Here is an 11,321-nt window from a genome sequence, read left to right on the forward strand (position 1 = left end):
GAAGTTGGCATTGGAAGGATCATTCATGATCACATAGGTGAGATTATCCGAATATATAGGGGATACATAGGCCACAATAGAAATAGCTAAAGGTGTTAATTAAAGGTATAAGAATGGTATAATCCTAGACAAATACCACTTATTTCCTTTAAAAACTGAAGGTGACTCAATAATCATCATTCTAGCAGCTCAACGAATCCTCAATGGAATGAAAACATCCAAATGCTTAGTTAGTTGGCACTTAGACCATCACATACAACAAATGGCATCCCTCCTTTCCCAATAGGAGGCCATAATATTCTCCTACACCAAACACAAATCCAACTCACAATAGATTTCTTAGCTAATAAGGGAGTAGAATATCATGAGTAATGAGAGGACTCGACCCTATCCTCCCCAACCATTAAAGCCCGGTCCCCTCACTACAAGCACATTGCGGCTAAGGACCTTTTCCACTGGATCCAAGTGCTCCCATCTTCCCAACCACTTGCTCAAGCCAAGCATGAATCTTCCCTACACTTGGCAGTCTCTCTCCACGACCCATCTATCCATGCATCTGTCCAAATGAACAGGTCCACATCTCGACATGGCATGTTTTTATTTTTGTTCCTCTCAAAGTTGATAGAGTGGTAGTAGCTACAAGCTCTCCAGCAAACGTTATGTTTAGCTCTTTTATTTTATGATTTTTTCCTCTCTTAACTGTAACAATGGAATCATACTTTCTCTTCTTAGGAAGATTATTTGGTTTCCCCTCCTTGGGTGTTAGGGTCCAACCCTAACCCCCTTATTTATGTAATAGGTTCAACTCATAGTTATAGTTAGTTAAAGAGTCAATAAAGCCCATATTAATAATTGTAAGTGGTTGACCCACATTTAAAAAAGGGACCACAGTTAGTTGCAAATGGGCCATGGTATTAGATAGATGGTATTAATAAGAACCATGGTACTGACCCATGGTATTGCATGTATGAATCCTACATAAAGGATAGGGACTACCCATTGAGGAGCGTCGTGTCTTATTTTGTAATCGAGCCCTGCTCTATTGGAGGTTACCCCCTCGAAGAGGCAAGTGAACATTGCTTTCCTTTCTGAATAATAAAATACATGTTGTTATTTCTCATTTGTTCTGTGTTCTAGGTTGTATTTCTTCGCATATTTGGTATTCTGGCATCCTCTCGCAGGTCAAGAGCATAACAGGTGGTATTAGAGCACTTTCCAGGGCGGTGGGATCTCCATTTTTAGCGAAATTTATTTTGGGCTAGAGACGTGTTTTGGCGTCTTTAAACCATGGGATCTATCGCTGAGCACATAAACCTGTGGATTTGGGGAGGCATGCACACAGGAAATACACAAGGTGGTCATGCTTGTTGGACTCCCTTGTAACCCATGTGGGTACCCCTTCGGGTAGTAGCGCATTAGACAGAACCGTGCATGGACTGTCTTCAATGTACCCTTTGGGTATATCGGAAGCCCTACCAGGACACTTATAGGAGACTTAGCCCATAAGAATCAGGACGACGGGCTGAGCAAGGTGGTACCATTCACTTGTCAGCTTCAAATTTTCAGGTGGTCCCAATTTTTTCACAATGATGATAAGTGAACTGGATTTGTGCATGGTAGAAACCAGAGCTCAAGCTATGGCCAATGAGAAGATGGACACCCTTGAAAAAAGTTGGAGGAGTTAACGAGGCAGATCCAATCATTAAATGACACAGTCACAAAGGGCAAGTCGGTGTTACAAGCGGAGGCATATGCTTTTAATGAAGACCATGAGGGCGAATCTAGCCATTCTCTTCACTTCCATGGAAACCACCAACATTCCCACCCTCGACCACCCAAGTTGGACATGTACAAATTTGATGGCTCTCATCCGGCCATATGGCTATCACAAATGGACCAATATTTCACATTGAATCACATCAGAGATGATGAGACTAAGCTAAGTGTGGGAAGCCTTTACTTGGACCAAGAAAGATGGCAATGGTGGCAGTGGCATCAAAAATGCTATGCAAGGCCAATTACTTGGCAGATATTCTCAAAAGCCCTTTTTGATCGCTTTGAACATGAATCTAATTTTTTTTGGGTTGGCTTACTAAGCTCAAACAGACAAGCATAGTACAAGACTATATTATAGCCTTTGAAGCATTAGCCTTTCGCACAAGATGTCTGGCAGAAGAATTCTACTTGGAATGTTTTATCAGTGGTTTCAAACACACCATACAAGCCCATGTCTAGATGCACCACCCAGCCACATGGCTGGTAGCTTGCACAACGGCTCGTGAAGTGGAACGCGCGTTAGCAGCCCAGTCACCTCGTCCAAAATTTCATAGCCAAGGGACGCCCCACCGAGGCTCCAAGCACTACCCAAACACTTAAGGTTCAAAATGCGTCACCAGCAAAATGGCAGAAAGAAGAAAGCAAGGATTGTGTTACTACTGTGATGACAAATACTCCCCGGGGCATAAATGCAAGGAACCCAAATTCTTTCAAATTGATGCTACTGATCACAGTTCATCTGAGGAAGCCCCACCCTTTGAGGGACCAGAGGAGGAAGATGAGGACAACTAATAGGACAATAAGATCCCAGCTACACCAGAAGAACCAGTTATCTTGCTCCATGCTTTGGCAGGAATTTCTTCTCCCCAAACTCTCAAAATCTGAGGTTTTGTTAAACATCACCCTGTAGTAGTCTTGATTGATAGTGACAGCACACATAAATTTATCCATCAAAGAGTCACAGAAGCAGTGCATTATTTTGTCAAAGCAGTCTCTAATTTCCAGGTCCAGATTGCTGATGGGGGGACAATGAAATGTGACAGCCGTTATGAAAATGTCAAACTTCATATGGGAGAATACCACCTAAAGGCCCACATGTTTGCCATTAACATGGGTGGCTGTGAAATTGTCTTGGGTGTTGAATGGCTCCGCACACTCTACCCAATCATAATGGATTTCTACGAGTTATATATGAGCTTTAAGCAGAATGACCACATGTATACCCTCCATGGACTCTAGGCAAGTGCTCCTTCTATCATCAGCTTGCATCGGATGGAAAAGTTGTTAAAAAATGGCCACCATGGAGTTATCACCCAATTTAATGCTATCCAGGCCTTCGAGCCCACTTCTCTTCATATTCATCCTGAGATGCAACAGGTCTTAAACAACCATCTGCAGGTCTTTAACAAACCTCATGAGCTTCCACCCTCGAGAGGGGAACATGATCATAGCATTACTTTGGTCCCAGGGGCACAACCACCAAATGTGCACCCATATAGATACCCTTTCGCCCAAAAGAATGAAATTGAAAAAATTATCAGGGAACTCCTGGAATCCATTGTCATTCATCTTAGCATTAGTCCTTATTTATCGCTTGTGGTCATGGTGCTCAAGAAAGATGGGGAATGGCATATGTGTCCAAACTTCAGGGCCCTCAACAAGCTGATGGTAAAAGATAAATTTGCCATCCCGGTTGTTGATGATTTGTTGGATGAACTAAATGGGGATCAATTCTTTACTAAGTTAGACCTTCGCTCGGGCTATCACCAAATTCATATGAAAGAAGTAGACATTCCAAAGACTGCTTTCCAAACTCATGAAGGCCATTATGAATTCCTGGTAATGCCATTTGGTCTCTGTAATGCCCCCTCCACTTTTCAGAGTCTCATGAATCACCTGCTCAAACCATATCTCAGAAAATTTGTCCTTGTTTTCTTTGATGACATCCTCATCTACAGCCTCACCTGGGAAAAACATCTTCAGCATGTAGACCTACTCTTGCAACTGCTCGGGAAGCATAAATTATTGTCAAATTGTCCAAGTGCTCTTTTGGCATGAAAGAAGTCAAGTATTTGGGCCACATTGTGGGGCGTGAAGGTGTTAGGGTGGATCCCAAAAAGGTCCAGGCAATGCAGGATTGGCCCCAACAAAAGACCGTGAAGAGTTTGAGAGCATTTTTGGGTCTCACCGGCTACTATCACAAATTTGTCAATTATGGTCGCATTGCTAGACCCCTCACTCACCTTCTCAAGAAAAATTCATTCCTCTGGGATGATGAAGCGCAACAGGCATTTATAGCTCTCAAACATGCCATGTGTTCCACTCTCGTATTGGCACTACACGACTTCACCAAATCTTTTGTGATTGAATGTGATGCTTTAGGTATGGGTATTGGGGCTGTCTCAATGTAGGAAGGTTGACCCTTGGCCTTCACTAGCCAACAACTAAGTGGGACAAATTTGGGACAATCTACCTATGAGAAGGAGATGATGGCCATATTACATGTAGTGGATACCTGGTGACCATACTTAGTGGGGCGGCGTTTCCAAATCCATATAGACCATCAAAGCCTTAAATATTTTATGGAGCAACGCCTATCCTCGCCACAACAAAATAAATGGCTAGCCAAAATGTCGGGATATGATTATGAGATAATTTACAAGAAAGGGCATGAAAATATTGTAGCGGATGCTTTATCATGCCAATTTGAGGAGGAAAGCACCTTGATAGCAATCTCTCTTCCCATTCTAGAGTGGATTGAAGAGGCTCGCAAGGAATAGTTTTCACATCCTTCGCTCTCCCAACTCATTAATAAATTGCAAGCAGATCCAAATTCCACAATGAGCTACTCTTAGTAGGATGAGATTCTTCGCTATAAGGACAAAGTAGTGATATCACCAACATCCACCCTCAAAAGTCACATTTTGGCAGAGTTGCACTCATCTCTCATTGCACGCCATTCAGGCTTTCAGAAGACTTATGCTGGCAGTCGGCGTTCATTCTTTTGGACAGGCATGAAAAAGGACATTCTTACTTTTGTAGTTGAATGTGATGTGTGTCAGCGCTACAAAGGAGAAATAGTCAAATCCCCAAGCACTTTACAACCATTGCCCATCCCTGCCTCAATCTAGATGGATGTTTCTATGGATTTCATTACTGGTCTTCCGAAGTCAGGCAACAAGTCAGTCATCATGGTGGTTGTGGACAAACTTTCTAAGTATGGTCATTTTTGTGCCCTACCCCACCCTTTTACACCCACTTTGGTGGCTCAATCTTTCATGGACCAGATCTTCAAATTGAATGACATGCCCACTTCCATTGTGTCTGATCGTGACCCGATCTTCACCAGTAACTTTTGGTAGGAATTATTCAAGCTACAAGATACCCAACTCCAACTCTGTACTTCCTATCATCCCCAAACTGATGGTCAAACTGAAGCAGTCAACAAATGTTTGGAGACCTACCTCAGGTGTTTCACTTCAAAAAAGCAACATCTATGGGTACATTGGTTACCTCTAGCCGAATGGTGGTATAATACTAACTATCATGCGGCCACCAAGATGACTCCATATGAAGCAATTTATGGTCAACTCCCCCCTTCACCTACTTCTTATATCCCGGGATGCTCTAACGTACAAGCAGTGGATCAACTCCTACAGAACTATGCAACGATGCTTTCCTACCTCAAAGATAATCTCCATCAAGCTCAAAATCACATGAATCAATAGGCAAACCAACATCGTTCATAGCGCACATTTCAAGAAGGGGATCGGGTATTCTTAAGGCTGTAACCATATAAGCAAACATCACTCAAAGACAAGGGTTGTCAGAAATTATCTCCAAAATTCTACGGACCATATCAAATACTTCAGAGCATCGGAGAAGTAGCCTACAAGCTAGCCTTGCCACTCACTGCAAAAATCCATCCCATCTTCCATGTCTCATGCCTCAAGAAAGTGGTTAGCAACAATTGCAGGATTCAAACCAGTCTACCGGAATTAGATGAAGAAGGTTCAATCTGGCTCCAACCTGAATAGGTTCTTGACACACGAGAATGACACCTGCGTGGCAGCACGATCAAGGAAGTCCTCGTCAAGTGGGAAGACACCTCTCCAGAAGATGCGACCAGGGAACCAACCACTATTCGTCAGTAGTTTCCGCAACTTCAGCCTTGAGGGCAAGGTTGTTTTTATGGGGGAAGGCATGTTAGGGTCCAACCCTAACCCCCTTATTTATGTAACAGGGTCGATTCATATTTATAATTAGTTAAAGAGTCAATAAAGCCCATATTAATAATTGTAAGTGGTTGACCTGCATTTAAAGAAGGGACCACAGTTAGTTGCAAATGGGCCATGGTATTAGATAGATGGTATTAATAAGAACCATGGTACTGACCCATGGTATTGCATGTATGAATCCTATATAAAGGATAGAGACTCCCCATTGAGGAGCGTCATGTCTTATTTTGTAATCGAGCCCTGCTCTATTGGAGGTTGCCCCCTCGAAGAGGCAAGTGAACATTACTTTCCTTTCTGAATAATAAAATACATGTTGTTATTTCTCATTTGTTATGTGTTCTGGGTTGTATTTCTTCGCATATTTGGTATTTTGGCATCTTCTCGCAGGTCAAGAGCATAACATCGGGGCAAATGGTGTCCCTTCTGCCTCTTTTTGTGACACCTATGGGTCGTGTCCCTCCATGCATCTCTGCAATACAAAATTATGTGTTGGGATGGATATGCAATTAGTTATACTAATTATAATCATCTCACTTCCTCATTGTTGATGCTTGAATTCTAATATGCTATTGGTTATGTTATATCAGATTTCAAATTTCTAAGTGGAAAAGCAAGATAATTGCTCATTTACTCGGGCAATCAGAATAGTGAAAGCAATATTTATTTCTAAGGCATTAAATTGGTGGGTTAGGGTTGATCTTACTAATGAATTTTTCTATCTATATGAACATATGAAACAAATGCCAAATTAGGTCAAATTCAATTATTTTTAGTCCAATGCTTTAGTTAGTCAACTATGGTTTTTTTTGTATATTTCTCATCAGTCATTAATTCTTCCTCTTAGAGACCAAATTACCTCCATCGTGTTTCTCCCTTAAACTCTTATTTTTTGGGATGGGCTAGAATTATAGCCATGTCCACTTTTTGAAGGAATATTATTTCTATCTTTGTCACTTGACAAGTCAGAGGATCATTAAATAATAATCAAGACTCTGTAACTATGTTATCTCCACCTCCGAGCTAGTTGTAACCACCTTGATTGCAACACATTAAATAAGTGTAGTAAATTTTAAATAGATGTGAAAAACCAAATTAGAGTTTGTTCAATACTTCATATAGCTTTAAACAACCCTAATTACTTTAACAAATTTAACACTAATTCAAAAAAGAAAAATAACTTTTATTCAATATTTAATGACTTTGAACAACTCTAATTACATTTTGTCTCTTCAGAGAGACATAGATAAAATTGGAACTATACTCGAGCATGGCCCTACACAAGGATGACACATACAAATTGAGAAATAATCCAAAAAAAATTAGCCGCAAAGATTAGTTCAATTAATTGAATTCCATGATTAAACATCTTGCTAATAAAAATCACACAACCTATCTATATTTTTGAACCACACATTAATTAAAAACAAAACAAAAGCAAAACCCTAATTACATTATTCATTATAAAAAAAATAAACCAAAATTATTCCAAATTAAATCTCACAAGTGGGGGATATACTGCCATGGCCCATTAATGAACCAAAACTTGAACATATATTTTTCGCCCTTACAATCATGTACGCCTGCTGTTCAGATTACTTTTACCTAGGGGCATGCACCAAACCTGTCCCATAGCCTTCATGGGCCTAGCTTGTATACCCTGTTTGTGTAAAGTATATCTATGGAACAGAAGGTTTACTCTTTAAAGTAAGTCCCAGCACTACTTAACGCTTGAGCCCTTCGAGTTCTTCATAGACCATTTTACATTGACTCTGAAGTACGTGGTGAACTGACTGTGTGATCTAGTTCTAGGTATTTTTTTCGGTTCAATTTTTTTAAATTAGGCCACAAAATTTCTCGTATAATTTGTGTAGTGTAACTATTTTGAAATTTATTTATATATTCAAAAAAAAATTAATAGTATTATTAAATTAAAAAAAAAAAAAAACTACTCCTTACCCTAATAAAGGATACTGACATCCCAGATGCGGATGTTTAATAGCGTACCCTAATAAAGGATACTAACATCCCGGATGCGAGTGTTTAGTAGCACTAGTACAACGCAGTAAAAGTGGGTTGGCAAGTGGCGCGACTACTGGCATCCCACGCTTCCACCCAGAAGACCACCGTCGACATTAATGGAATTTTAATGTTATGCGTAGGCGGAGGAAGCCTCACTCTAGTTCTTAAGATGTCTCATTCAAATCGCCTTTCACTCACTCCGCCCCCTCTAAACCATAACTGTCTCCATATTGCTGCAGAGCCAAGCTCGCGCACGACAACGGGGAGACGTTGCAAAATACCATGTTGCATTGAGATGGTCGAGGGCGCCCATTTCTCGCATAGTCTCCTTTGCACCCTTCGAACTAATGCTTCGGCTTTGAATCCTGGTTTTGCATTGAGAATTATCGGTCCTCCTTCTCCCTCTAGCCATTCAATCCCTGTCATTACTCCTCCTTGTCCTTGTCTGCCCAATTTAAACCAGATAAACATGCCTCATCTGCGTCACAGGATGCACTGTAGGAGGGGAGATAGCAGAGGGCGTGCAATCCGTCCCCCCTCTACTGGTTCCTCACCCTCGACGACAGCCCATCTCACGGGACGGTATCCTGCCACCCGCAGCGGTCGAGGGCAAGCTTAGACGGCAGGTTCTCGGCGTACTAAAGATGTTCCTCAGCCTCCTGCTGTTTCTGTCCCTTCTATGCAACCTAGTCACTCGACCCAATTCCAGTTTGTTGTACACTAGACTGCCCATGCATAATTTCTACCGTGTCTGTACCATTCAGAGAGGTGCCTCAAAGCACTGAAGTCCCAAAGAGCCACATCCAGGAGAGGACAAACACAGGTAAAAGGAAAGCCCCTAGAAGCAGTTTAGGGGCGTACAGAAGACAGGAAGATGCTCCGGAATGCATAGGAGCAGCTCAAGGAGGCAATAATCCAAGCCGTTCCAAGACCATAGAAGAAACAACAAGAGAGCAACAGGGCGAGGAAGATGATATGGAGGAGTACAGGTGTATGATAGTGGAAGAACCTTCTCCCACCAATGACACCTAGCAGGTCCACGTTTCCTTTTCTTCCAGGTTTTGGGTACCCGGAACCCACCTCAGTGATCTATTTTGTTGCTTCTTTTATGAAAATGTTGTCAATTTTAATGTTAGTTCAACAAACTATTCCACTCTAGCTTTACAGGCTGTTACCCCTGTGTGGGCAGCAAAAACTTCTAGTGTTGGACTGGTTTCCCCAATGAGGGCAGTCACTTTCAGTTATAGGTTGTTAAATAATGCATAATCTGAGACTTGCTTTGGAGAGGCCGGGGCCTCCTTGTATCATTGTGTTACATTAATAGAATTAGTTACATTTAGAAAAATAAAAATAAAAAGATACTGATAAAAATTTCCTAAATCCAAATTTTTTTAAATATTAATTAAACTATTCCTTACTACAAAGGATACGAAGAAAATTTTCATTTATCCATTTTTTTTAATTCCTATCAGAATGTGGCAATAACCCAAAGGAAAAGGAAACATTGTTATTTCCCCGTGTTGAAATGCCTGCTAAATGCCCACCTTAGTCCCTCCCCTGTATGCATGGGGTGGTTTCAACTTCCCCATGAATGAATTAAGGAACTACTCAATCATGCATATTGAAAGAATCTACAGAAAAAGTGCATCTAACAATTTATTTTTCCTTTCCACACCATAAACTTTATAGATATGTTGATCATAATATCAACTCTCATTATAAAAATGGAAGAAAATCAACCGGAAAACCAAATATGCATCACTTTTCTAAATTTATGTAGAACATGGCAAAACATCAAGAACGAAAACCAAATATGCATTACTTTTCTAAATTTATGTAGAACATGGAAAAACATTAGTTATATTATCAAGAACACCTAGATCAACTTTTTTAATTATTGATAATTTTAATGGAGGATAATTAATTTTTGTGAAGCTATAGGGGTATGATGGCATAGCTGAAAATAAGTAGTTTGTCAATGGGCAATAATGAGTGGGGATTGTATATGCCCACATGATGGCATAGCTGAAAATAAGTAGTCTGTCAATGGGCAATAATGAGTGGGGATTGTATATGCCCACAGTGAAATTTTGGAAGGTTATTTATCCAACAATAAGCATATACAACTCCTACTTATTTAATACCCATTAACAAGACACATATTTATTACCATAAAAATACATAATTATGTCAATCCCTCCCAAGGTTTGTCGAATCAATATTATTAAAACGTAAAATCTTTCAAACCAAACCACACATATTTGTTACCATAAAAACACATAATCATGCCAATCCCTCCAAGGTTTGTCCAATCAACATTATTAAAACATAGGATCTTTCAAACCAAGGAAAGGGAAGGACCATTTCTGTCGTGCTTGGCCTCCCCAAAATGTTCTCATTTTGCATGGAGTAATGTCATGGAGATGACACTAGCATACTCAATTTTAAAATTTCACTAAATTTTCCTGAGCCATATTGAAAATGTATTTAGTGCCATTATATCACATTAATAATTGATTGTTTTTTGTGCGATTTTTAGAAAGCTTTTATAGTGGGTTTTTCTGGTCTATTTTTTTTTAAATCTGACAGAGATTTATTAAAATCATGGCGCACTTCAGTTATCCACACCGCTCTTACCCATCCATTCCCGAGGCTTTTATTGAATAGAGCAGCTGAAAAACAGAATGGCACGCCATCCCATTATTGAACCTATGGGCCATTTGGAAAGGCAGAAATGGTTTGCTTTTCAGATCAAAAAAGGAATCTCTCTCAACTGTTTACGAATCAATCTTATGCCAGTACAATGCACTCGAATTAGCTGGACAGAACAGGATCAAAAAAGGAAGTGGAGCAACGACAAGGCTTCCCACAACGATCCCACAAGCTTTCTTTGATGGTGCTACTCAACTTGGCACATGCGCATGTGGTGTTTACATCATTCCATAAGTAGGACAAGCTTATGAAATACATTGGAATGGCGAACCCGGCTCAAATAATAGAGCTGAGGTGATGGCTCTAGCCGGCCTTCTCTCCTTCTGTATCTTTTTGGATTTATCGAATGTACAAATCTACGGAGACTCGAAAACTATCATCGATCATATCATATTAAAACACAAGATAAGAAACATACATCTTGAAGGACGGCTTAATAGGACAGTAGCACTATGGAACAGTAGGAGGGACTACACTATCACACACACCAACAGGGACTTAAACAATAAAGCAGATGAATTATCCAAGATGGGACTTTCTTCCCCACAAGGTAATTGGAGAATGCAGATAAAGAAG

At 40.4% G+C, this 11,321-nt stretch overlaps 1 pseudogene; it reads left to right on the forward strand.

The window, feature by feature from the left end:
• The first annotated feature begins 7,237 nt into the window (after window positions 1-7,237).
• LOC149213839 (U6 spliceosomal RNA) lies at window positions 7,238-7,333 on the forward strand (annotated as a pseudogene).
• Window positions 7,334-11,321: the final 3,988 nt, after the last annotated feature.

The sequence above is a fragment of the Pinus tabuliformis genome, chromosome 1_1 (assembly GCF_031772625.1).
Source record: "Pinus tabuliformis cultivar Carrire ecotype Pingquan chromosome 1_1, CPIR1, whole genome shotgun sequence".
Lineage (NCBI taxonomy): Eukaryota > Viridiplantae > Streptophyta > Pinopsida > Pinales > Pinaceae > Pinus > Pinus tabuliformis.